The sequence below is a fragment of the Schistocerca americana genome, chromosome 2 (assembly GCF_021461395.2).
Source record: "Schistocerca americana isolate TAMUIC-IGC-003095 chromosome 2, iqSchAmer2.1, whole genome shotgun sequence".
Lineage (NCBI taxonomy): Eukaryota > Metazoa > Arthropoda > Insecta > Orthoptera > Acrididae > Schistocerca > Schistocerca americana.
In genome coordinates this window covers 282,015,615-282,028,149 of record NC_060120.1, presented here as the reverse complement: position 1 = coordinate 282,028,149, position 12,535 = coordinate 282,015,615, and positions in this window count along the sequence as shown.

Here is a 12,535-nt window from a genome sequence, read left to right as displayed (position 1 = left end):
ATATAAATCTTCGCAGTGTGACTACAAAATATTTACCCGTAGCTACTGACTATGAAGCGCGCATAAACATGGAGGCATGTGACCTCAAATAAAACTAATCAATTCATATTGTGTGACATGTGAATATAAACGACAGCATTTCCATGTAATTGTAAAGAGATAAGCACGACGTAATGCAAAAACTTCTGCGTTATGAACACAAAACTACACATAAATAAATACAAGCAACACCATGGTATATAGTACATGGGTAAATCGTTAATATGTTTCGTTTCCATGAAAAATGAGTTTCCTGATAAGTGATTTAAGAAGAACAGCATTTCCTCAGTAATACATAAACCAGTAGAATAGTAATTCCTTATTCCCTCCCCAATGCAGGGGTGGCGCCAAAGCGTAGTTAAGCCAGCAACGCGTAATGTGGAATCCTGATGTAAATGTTTTTCTCTATTTCTCCCTAGGAAAATATTAAACTCTCATGACTGGAAAATAAGATGTGGATGCATTAAATGCATATATAGTAACACAATGTAATGAAATTTAAATAAGTTATTTGTATTTATGTACAAAGGATTTTTTTTTTTTGAGTTAACAAACTATAGAAACCAGTAACTGTAATTGAAGAAGGAATTTTGTAATGTTTTAGTATTTAAGAATTCTCTACGTTTGATACAAATAATGGGTGGAAAGTCAGCCTTAGATGTAAGCCATTGTAATATGTAAAAGATGAACTTGAAAAACTAACAAAAAAGGAAAAAAAACCCTCAAAGACTAAAATAATTCTCACGACAAAGTGTACAGCGAAACATATAGTGGTATCCAAAAACGTGTGCAATAGTGCTACGAATCAATTTTGGTAATGTTATGCTATGCAACATCTGATATATTAATCAGCAAACTACAGTTGTGCAAGTATCACTTACCTTGACGTTGGGTGTTGATGTGCAGTATTCACCCCACTGAAAATGTGGATACAACGGAAAAGATTTCTTCCTGGGCCGTATTAAAGGTGAATTATCTGCAACAGCATTGGTTCTTGAAGAGTAAACGCACATGCACTGCACTCACCATGGGTAACCATGCCACAGCAAATTATTCAATGAATAGTACGGCACACGGTGTGAAAATAACACTAAAAGTGCGAGTGGAAGCGCGAACGACCGTATACAGTAATACATGGAGCATTAACGGCTGTTGCACAGCCAACAAATATATTTTGTGTGCATGCCCACAGAGACTGACAATGTTGCCAAAAGGACAAGTAGCTGCTCTCGCAGCGCTCTCATGTAAATACTTACTGAATTATCATTCCGCATGTATGTTATGTATTTCCTGTAAGATAATGTGTAAGCAAGACAAGCTGACATCTCCAACTCAATATAAAAAGAAAAATACGCCAACAAATAAAGGTCATTGTACCCCTTTCGGCAAAATTTAAAGCTGTACGAGTGTACATAAAACACTGTGCGTCTCCATTGCATGTCACCACACAGTGTGGGGGCAATTGTATAGGTACATAGGGAAAAGCCCTGACACACACTACAATAAAAGTTATTACCAATGACAATAAACACTAGTGTGGCCACTGTAAGCGTCGGAAAAGATGCTATGCCGGAAGGCGAATGACAAATGATGGAAACTCCATTCAATTTTTTGTCAATTTATTAGTAGGCTCTGTCTTTAGTTCTTGTGGGGAGAAGACGTATTCTTGTGAGAAGTGTGTAATGTACATTGTGTTGTCTGAATAATAATTCTTACGGAAGTATGAAGTGTGAGAGTTCCTTTTTAGTGCAAAACCACGAAAGTTTTCTCTTCTTCTGAGCATTATGCTAATGTCATGTCACTATAGCTTCCTGCATCTGAAGAGGAAGTCCAATTAAAATCAGTATTGTACTCACAATCTTTAATGAGAACTAATTATGGCGGAAGAAGAAGCATATAACCAAACTGCGTAAATCTCAACAGCATAGAGAATACAGGAATCGATGTAAGTTAAAAGTGAAAGACAATTCATTTGCTGAAAAATTCATAAAAATCAAATGTGTCAATAGAATAATTAATTTGTTTAATTACCATCGACACAGCATCACCACTGAATTCCCAGCCACGCGGCTGGACCAAACGCTGGGGCTACCCCTCAAGCTCAGCTAACGTTCGGCACCACGTGGTTGCTGCTGGGCCACGGCCCGCCGAGAGGCCCCCATGCGGCCACGCCTGCTCCAAACTTAGAATATTTCCAGGGCGCCACAACTCGCCCATTACCTCACGACCTAGGCTGCTTTCTAAAATCTGGATGAGTCCCTGTAGACTACTCCAATCAGTAACATGATCAGTGTTAGTGTATGTCATATAGGTTGTAAATATTTTCTAATCTTTAAATTTATGTCATCTGTACAAATGCAAATACTGTAAACTGTAGTCATGAAGATGGCACAAAATGTGTAATTATTATTCTGCTTTTTTTAAATTAATAAGAGTAATTGTTGTTAATTCCTAAGAAAAGTGTCATGATTTAATGTAAATTTGTTTTAAAAAAAGGGTAAGCTATGATCAACACAATGATGTAGCAATCCTCTTGCTTTTTAACTAGAAAACTGATGTAAGTTGTTGAGAAGAGCATGAAGACAGTAATCTGTACGTACACATATTTCTTACAGTTTTATGTATGTAAACTTATTTATATTGTAGCAGATATACAATTCATAATCATCACATAAATTCATGTTGTCTCATCATCTCGCAAAAATTGACTTGTCCAGTATCAATTTGTAACTATGCACAAAAATGATGAAACGGACCAATAAAACAATCAATCAATTAATCATGTGACAAGTCTTGGTGTTACCATTCAGTCTTTCCACGAAACAACAAAGAGCTGAAATTCACATTAAGGTTCAATGCTTTCATGATGTAACCGTCACTTAAGTCAATGTATCAACAAAAATAAATTTTTGAAAATAAACAGAGGGTTCGAGTCCCACTCGGCACAAATTTTCATTGTCGTCATTCCATTCTACAGCTGATGGTTGTCATTATTCGCAAGAGCGAATACGTTTAATGTATTATAATTAAAGTTACAGTTTCAGAATGCTGTAGAAAGAGAACCACTGTTCACAATGATGTCAAGTTAGAACAGCATATTATTGACACATGGGGAAACATCATGGGGGGGAAAAAAAAACTGAAAATTTCACCAATAGAACACGACTGTTTCTACAAAGGATCGTATGCTGCTGGTAAAGCTCTTTTCAAGACAGGTGTGTGTTCCAGTAGCCCTGCATAAGTGCCAGACACTCTAGGGTTTGTGTCCGATGTCTGCTAAGGATGTGGACAAAATGATTACAAAATTCACAAAAACAAGTTCTTTTGAAGTGCAATGCGGAACAGGGAGGAAAGCAGTTGATCCGATATCTGTTGAAAGTGTGGCCACAGCACTGCAGAAAGGGTCAAGCAGTGGCGTGATAACATGCAGTGCACAGAGAATTGCCTGAATGTTAGGCATACGTGTGAGCACACTGCATAAAATCCTATGAAACATCCTGAATTGTTATCCTACATCATCATCCATGTTCCGGAGTTGCTTCCTGCTGACCTGCCAGCAAAACAAACATTTGTTCTGGAATTTCTTTCTTGCATGGAAGTGGACAATGAGTGACCGTGGAAGTAGGATTGTTCCCTGCAGAAAGTTAAACTGAATATTCACGTGTTTGGGACCTTACTCATGCACTCCACCAAGTAATTATGACTGTTTTATATGCATTTTGACACTATATTTTCTCTTTTCTAAGCAACTCTTCACAATGTATGTAAATGATCTGAAATCTTGAGAGGACCAACATGAATTCTACCCATTTTCAATACTGCCACACTCCCTCTCAACACACACTTGAGAGGCATTGTGTGGAGGAATGGAATGTCCTACCACAAGAACTAATTACAAACCTTGTGATCAGCATGTGAGAATGTTGCAGATCATGCACTGCCCCCTGTGTTGATCACAGCCCGTATTAAAAAAACATGTCTCACCTTTGTAAACTCCAGGGGACCATCACAAATTGCATTAAATGTATTCACAATTGCGAATAATGACAACCATCAGCTGTAGAATGAAATGACAACAATGAAAATTTGTGCTGAACCGGGACTCGAACCCAGATTTCCCACTTATCATCAGTGGGGGAAATCCGGGTACGAGTTCCAGTCCAACACAAACTTTCATTGTTGCCATGCCATTCTACAGCTGATGGTTCTCATTATTCGCAATTGCGAATGCATTTAATGTATTCGATAACGGTTGAAGTCGCTACAGTGCCTGTTCCTTTGGACGTGCATGCATGTCCAACAGAACTTTACATTGTAATCAGAATAACACAGGCACTGCAATATCGTATCACAAATTGTGGTGACAACAGTGTAATTATTGCCTTTGAATAAAAGTGTCATTTCTGTTTGTCTCATTGTGTATTTCTTCCATTTACCTTCTGTACTTCACTCCAACAGTTCTTTCTATGCATGGTCCAAGTTTCATCGAGTTATATTACTTGGGGAAAGTTACTTTTGTCCTTAAGTTTTGCATGCCACTATACATTGGTTCTGACCAATTATTGCTACTGGCCATTAAAGCTGTAAACTATGAAGGCAATATGCAACAAACCTGGCAATGGCGAGAAATGCCGTACTGGCTTGGATATGCAAATGATTGGCATATTAGCACGGCTAGACAAAGTGAGGAGAAGTAACACAATCAATATGCTACACGTAAGGAAATATTACACAGTGAGTTTCTCATTCATAAGTCACATCTGAGTTATTTATTTGTGAGAGGGTCATGTTATTCCTCAAATAAGAAGGAAAAAAGGCTATCAGTACATGTCTAAAATTTTTGTTTGTTTCCTTTTATTTGGCTACCAGAATTTGTACTCTGTTTCTCTATATATGTCAGAATTTGACAGCGGGAGAATTGTGGACTACTGAGACTGTGATTATTGTACCATGATGTTGCACGCTCAAGTTGCTCGGGAGCCCTTGCTTGGGATCCCACGACTGTTACACAAATATGGAATTGATTGTGTCAGGAGGGCCATACACAATCCGCTGCAGGATCTGAATGGTCCCAAGCGTACCGCTCCTTAGAGGAGAGGCATACTGTTCACTTGCCTGCATAGGATCGTACAATGTATCTCGAGTTAGGAAATGGATTTGTAAGCAGATAGATGGACTGTCGGTACGGTGACCACAGTTGCGACTTCTCTTGATGCAGCAGTAGAGGAGACATGCCGACAATGGATTTCCCAGTGAATGGATTTCCCAGTGATGACACTGGACACAGGAGTGAGTGGTATCACACTGATTTGCAGGTGAGCCCCCATCCTGCATACAGTTTGCAATGGAAATCCCAATGTGTGGCGCTTTCAAGGAGAAAGAATGTCACCAGATTGTATTCGGTCATACGTCCCCAACACCTGGTGTGCCATCAAATACAAAACACAATCCCCTAGTTCATACAGCTATTAATTTGAACAGAAGGCATTGCATTTCTGTGAGGTCTCCATGACATTATCTTTCGAGAAGATAAAACAAGACTGCGTGTCGCCTGGGCTGTCCTGAGTTTGACTTGTCCTGGAAAGCACATTCTCCAAATCTCTCACCTCCTGAAAACCCCCACTAATTTAATCAAGTATTCTTCCGTACTTTCCCCACGCACTGAGGACCTTGCCGAGGTGGGGTGGCTTGCGTGCCCCAGTGATACAGATAGCTGTACCATAGATGCGACCACACTGAAGGGGTAAATGTGGATAGGCCAGAAAACCATGTGTTTCCTGAAGAGGGGCAGCAGCCCTTCCAGTAGTTGCAGGAGCAGCAGTCTGGATGATCGAATGGTCTGGCACAGTAACACGGCCATGCTGTGCTGGTACTGCAAATGGCTGAAAGCAAGGGGAAATTACAGCTGTTACTTTGGGAGGCATGCAGCTCTACCGCACGGTTAACACTTTCGCTGCGGCATCGGTGCAGATGCGCAACTCTCCAGTGCGGCCCGGCAACTTGCGAGTGCGGCGGCAGTGCAGGCCGGTAACACTCAGAAACTGCAAGCACCGCTCGGAGCTGAGGCTCCAAAGCACACCTGAGCTACAGGCTGACGTCAACACCTTGTAAGATCTGTAGGAGCATGTTCTATACTGACTTAATGATGACACCTTAGATGCATTACTTCAAATAAGCTTCGACTGTATTGTGGTCATGTTTTAAAGTCTGTTTGCTGTCTGACACCTGTAGGGGTTACAGGCGTCATTTAAATGTTCGTGATTTGTTGATAATGTAACAAAAAATACAATTCAAACAAGCAACAAATCCACTGCATTCAGGGAAAATTTTGATTCCATGTATATCTTAATGCCATATTTATTGCGTTTGCTTTTTATGTATTGTCTAAATGACAATCTTCCCCTCCAAAGAATCACTGATTCATCTATTGATAAATCTCTTCCCGGGTAATACACTTGAGACATTCTCGTGTTAAAATAATGCAATATAGGTCGTATCTCATATATACGATCGTGTGGTTTCGGGTTTCCTGGAAATGGATTTTTTGCAAAACGCAGAGAGCGTAATATGATCAAATACCGGTCTCTTCTTATACTCATCGCTATTCCTCTATTCTCAGACAGCAGTTCTTTCTTCCGGTAGTCTTGAAATCGTGGATATTTAACATTACCCATATGTAACGAAACACCCAGGAAAACTAATAATTCGCTTATACTTAGAGGTTTCCATTTACAGTTCCTAGATACCTCTATTGTATTTTAGCTCAGCAATATGTTGATTGCGTTATTGTTTGTTTCGTCAACTACAAGTTCCAAAACATCGTCTGTTACCCATAATCTTAAGAAATCCATAGGAGAATTACCAGCAGGATGAATTTTCAAAACTTTTTCCTTCGTAAATGGGTAATACTGCATATTATGTGGTTCTTCATGCCAGGACTCACCTGGATTCTCTCCAAGTGACAGGTCGGGCTCTGTTTCGTCGTCGATTTCCACACAATCGTCGTGATCCGTATCGTCAGATTCGGAACTGTCACGAAACAGATTCGAAAGCTGTGCTTCCACGCTATCATCACTTCGCAATTCTTCAGCAGCCTCTAAATCACCTTCTCCGTGGTATGCCTTGTCCTCACTACACAGAAAATCACTGTCGTCTAGTACACTACGTAACTGTTCCTCTGTCAATTTAACACTTTTCCTGCTCCTTTGCACATTGGAAGGTCCAGGTGTTGGTTCATTAGCCGCCATTACAGATAATATAAGTTCGATAACTAACCACACAAAACAAAAGTTTACACGCTTTGATGCTAGCTTAGACACTGCAACTAGACTGAGTAATCCGATAGTGAGCGCGGACGCTTATAAGCGTCAGCCGCACTGGCTCATGGCTTCTTGTGACGCTTATAAGCGTCAGCCGCAGCGAAAGCATGACGGTATATCCTCAGGTAAAATAATATGAAGGTTTAGATCTCTGTACAGTGACCCTCCGGGGGATGTGTAGAAATCAGAAAAGCAAGACTGGCTTTCTACAGGTCAGAGCATGGGATGTTAGATCCCTTAATTGGCCTAGTAGATTAGAGAGTTTAAAAAGGGAAATGGATAGGTCAAAGTTTAGATATAATGGGAATAGTGAAGTTCAATGGCTGGGTGAATGGGACTTCTGGGCTGGTGAGTACAGGATTATAAATGCAAAATCAAATAGGAGTACTGCAGAAGCAGGTCTAATAATGAATAACAAAATAAGAATGCGGCTAACCTACTATGAATGGCATTCTGAACACATTCTCAGAGCAAAGAAAGACACCAGCTAACACACACCATAGTACAAGTTTAGATGTCTACTGGCTCCGCAGATGACGAACAGACTGAAAGAATGTATGATGCAGTGCAAGAAATTATTATGATAATTAATGGAGATAAACATAGGAAAAATAATAGGAGAATATGAACTGGGGAAAAGAAATGAAAGAGGAAGTCGCCTGGCAGAATTTTGCACAGAGCATAACTTAATCATTGCCGACACTTGGTTTAATAACCACGAAAGAAGTTTATATATATGAAAGAGACCTGGAGACACTGGGTTTCAGATTGATTACATAATGGCAATCCAGAGATTTCAGAACCATATTCTAAACTGTAAGGCATTTCAAGGGGCAGATGTGGGCACTGACTGAAATGAGAAAGCAATACAGTAGAATATGAAAGAGTAGCTTTGAGAGATGAAATAGGAAGATCACAGAGGATCGAACAGGTAAAGAGAGAAGGCCTAGAAGAACTCCTTGGATACCACAGGAGACACTGAATTTAATTGAAGAAAAGAAACCTTATAAAATGCAGGAAATGAAGTAGGCAAAAGGGATCAGACGTCTAGAAAATGAGACTGACAGAATGCGCAGAAAGGCTAGAGGACAAACCCAAGTGTATAGGAGCATGTATCAATAGGGGAAAGATGGATACCACCTATAGGAAAATTAAGCTTCTCGTGCACAGTGTCCACTTCAGCGGATAGCAACTTTTCTGTTTTGTACACCCCTGCTGTTCCTCCCTCTAAGAGCTCTGTTGCAAACAGTCCCTGGGTGCAGACATTAGCTACTCAGTGGTGCTGCCTTGTGGGCAGTGATATTTTTACTTTGCTTCATTGTGGAGAATGAATTTTAAATGTGTGTCCACTAAAGTTCATGTGTGTTGTGATTGCAGTAACTTGTGAAAAATCACAAGTTGACATTTACCTCTACTTCAGGACATACTGGAGCATCTACCACAGGACTCTTGACTATTTGATGGCTGCTGATAGTAATGCAGATGAGGTCTCAGACATCTGCCATAACAGGCAAACAATGTAATTGTTCCAGAAACTTGTTCTAGCTCAGACGAACCTGAAGCAGTGGCTGAATTTCCTGCTGTTCTTACGCGTTTTGTGACCACTACCCCAGCCCAAAGAAGAAACGGGAAAGTGAATAGAACATAGTGTGTGGCAGAAAGTGATTTTTCCATATATGTTTCTCCACTTTTAGGGGAGCACAAAATAAAAACAGATCACAAGGCAACTGTTGATGTTTTCAATTCTCTGTTTTCTTTTGCTTTGATGAAAACCATTGTTTGCCAAATTAATCTGTATGCAACATAAAATCTGAAGACAAAACTGTCTGTCTGTGCCACAGTTGCAGAAGTTCTTGGGTATATATTTAATTGTGTTGTAAGCTCTCTCACCTTGCAGTTTTAAGTGATCTGCCTGTGATCCTAATGGTTCGCTATCGGAGTAAAGGGTGAGAGATTTAAATCAGCTGTAAGAGAAAAAAACTTAACTGTAGCCTAACTGTACTTGGTATAATGGTAATTATTTACTACGAAATTAGCCACAAGGGCTGGTCAGGTTCCTCTTCAATAAAAAATGACGCCCTTTGGATTGATTTATTCACCTACAGGCAATGTAAAACATGCCTAATTATTTCAAACTCATTGCTTTGAGGATTCTGACAAATTCTGCTCTCCATGCCCTTCAAATAACTTACAGACAATTTAACATTCCTATTCCAACAAATTATGTCCCTCAAATGCATTACTGAACACTTCACAATTCAACTTCACATATTTCCAGCTCACAACTTGTGATAAAGCAGGTGGTTTCTTTCCATCTATTATGTTTTTCTACTCTGAAAAATAACCAAAATCTTGTTACCAATTTTTGTCTTGTTTAGACCAAATTTAACTATAACGTGTTATTTAGGTTCTCACTTCCAGTGTTCCAATTCCATTTGTGAAACTAATTTTCATTAATTTTTCTGTGCCATATGACATAGAGCTCTGATTAATTAACTTACTAATTAATAATTTCATGAAATTCAGTTTGATTTGCAATATTGCACTTATTCAAGTAAACGATATGAATCACAACGTAGAAGAAAAATAGTGTTTACATATTTTTATAAATTGGTGGCCAGCAACATTTTCCTTAATCTAAAATTCTATTAATTTTTGTAGTCCATCAAAAACATTAAATTACAACCAGGCTATATTTCAAAGCACAATGTATGAGCTGCATCTAGAGATGGCATGAGTATTCAGATAGGAATGCGCATGCGCGTGTGTAGAAAGAAGGTATGTGGGGAAAATGTAGTATAGTTTCAGTCTTGTGACTGCACTGGTTACCACTTAGTGCTATGATAAAATGGCTGCTCTGAGACTGTCTCCCATCAACTGCGAGGTTCACGCGCAGTTATGAGATTTTTGCATGCTCAGAAGCAATTTCCAGCAGAGGTCCACCACCAATTGTGCCATGTGTATGGACACGACATTACGACAGTAAGGTCAGACAATGGTGCAGGCAATCCACTGAGGGACGAACCAATATTCATGACAAAGACTTTAGAGGCTGACCATCTCTGGTGACACCAGAACTGGTGCAAATTTTGCGCAGCTAGCACATGACAATTTCAGAGGCATTACACTTGTGCATGACAATGCAAGACCTCATACAGCAAATGCCACACGAAATGTGTTGAATCGGTTTGGATGGGAGATCTTCAACCATCCACCCTACAGCCCCGACTGCACCCCAAGTGACTTTCATTTCATCCACCTCATGAAGCGTCTTCTGGCAGGAGAACATTTCCAGAACAATGCTGAGGTGCAGACTCAAGTGACTTCATGGCCTCGGACATTGGCGACAGACGCCTATGACATGGGCATACGATTGATGGTGCACTGTTACGATAAATACCTTGACAATGATGGTGACTATGTTGAGAAATAGCAATGAATCTATTGTCATCCAAACTTACTTTCTGAATTCAAGTTTTCAAAACAGTTTGTTCTTATGTTTCTCTATAAGAAATTGGACATCACACAAATATTCATTCTACAGTTTGGAGTTTGGGAGCCAGTGAAACACCATTCTGGATGTTCACTTGTTATTTGTCTCAGATTTATATTATGCACATACCGCATGCAAGAATACACGTCCTGCAAACTGTGAAACTCACTAAGTTTAATTGTGAATTCAGTATGTACAATCAACATTATTCTTCTCAACTGTGTTGGTATTGTAAAAAGTATATAATGTTATTGTCATCAAAACTAGCTATTGTTGGATTCTGTGATGGACTCATTTAAATAAAGCACTGAATTGTAACCCTCTTTAACAAATTGCTAAAGGTCTGTGCTAAATACTGTCCCTCTTCATGCTCATTATGTGCCCATAACACTGCATTACTTTATGACACTGGTAACAGGAACCGCGATAACAACTACTTTTCTATTCACCTCGGTTCTAATTTTGTCCTTTCTAGTTGTTTGATTCACAGTTCCAATGAATCTCATTTCTGTTGCCTGAATTCTGCTCAGGTCTTTCTTTATTAGGGTACATGTTTCTAAACCACATGTAAGGACTGGTACGAAATAGGTGTGGTACATGGTCGCTTTCGCATTTCGTGGCATTTTATGGTCCCAGAGAAGATTTCTGATTTGACTGTAGAAATTGGATGCTTTCTGTATCCTGCTGAGTACTTCCTGCCTAATGCTGTTGCCTTTCGAGATCATGCTTCCTAGGTACTTGAAGTGGAAAACCAATTCTACTTTGACTCCTCCTAGAAATATATCTGAGGTAGTTTCTTGCCTGTTGATGGTCATTTCTATTGTCTTTGTTTTGCTTATTTTTAGTCCAACATTTTTGGATGTGTTGTTCCAATCATTAAGTTTCTTTTGAGCTTCAGCTTCTGTCTCTGTAATTTCTAAATTTTCATTGATTGCCCTTTTTGAACAGAGGGACGATGACTCCTTTACTCTAATCTTCTGGAATTTTGATTTCTTCCCAAATAACTTTTCTCTATATAGCCAATTTAAGCCTAATATTCCTGCTGCCTTTATCATGTCTGAGCTGAGACCATCAAAGCATGTCAACTTTCCATTCCGCATGCTCTTTAATGCTGTTTCTAGCTCAACATTTTATTGGGTGTCCGTTGGTTTGGACTTCATTAATTACTCTACAGTCATTGATGGTTGTGTTGCCCTCATCTCCATTTAGCAGCACCCTAATTGCTTCCTTTGCTCGCATTAAATTGTCATCTGTTTCCAGCACAAGGATATTTACATATTCATTTTGTTTAGTTTTTAGTACTTTGTATAATAATTTCCTACTTCACTGATAGTCTTCCTCTATTCTTGTAGTGAATCCTCAAGCACTTTTCTTCCTTGGTCAGTCTTTTTGCAGCTAGTTTCTTTTCCATTATTCCTGTGCTAGATGTTCAACTGCTAATTCATTTAGTCTTATTATCTGCTTTCCATTTTTCATGGTCTAATTTTCTTTTCAGTGAATTCGTCACTTTCACTGCTGTCTTCACCTGATCATCCCATCAGGGTGCTTCCTTCTCCTTTGGTGTAGCACTTGTTTTACCACAGATACCTGTGGCTTCTTTAACAAGGGTTTCTTTGAATAAAGACCATTCTTCTTCTATTCCCCCTTTCTCAGTTTTCGGGCATTTGGCTGTTATTCGTGCCTC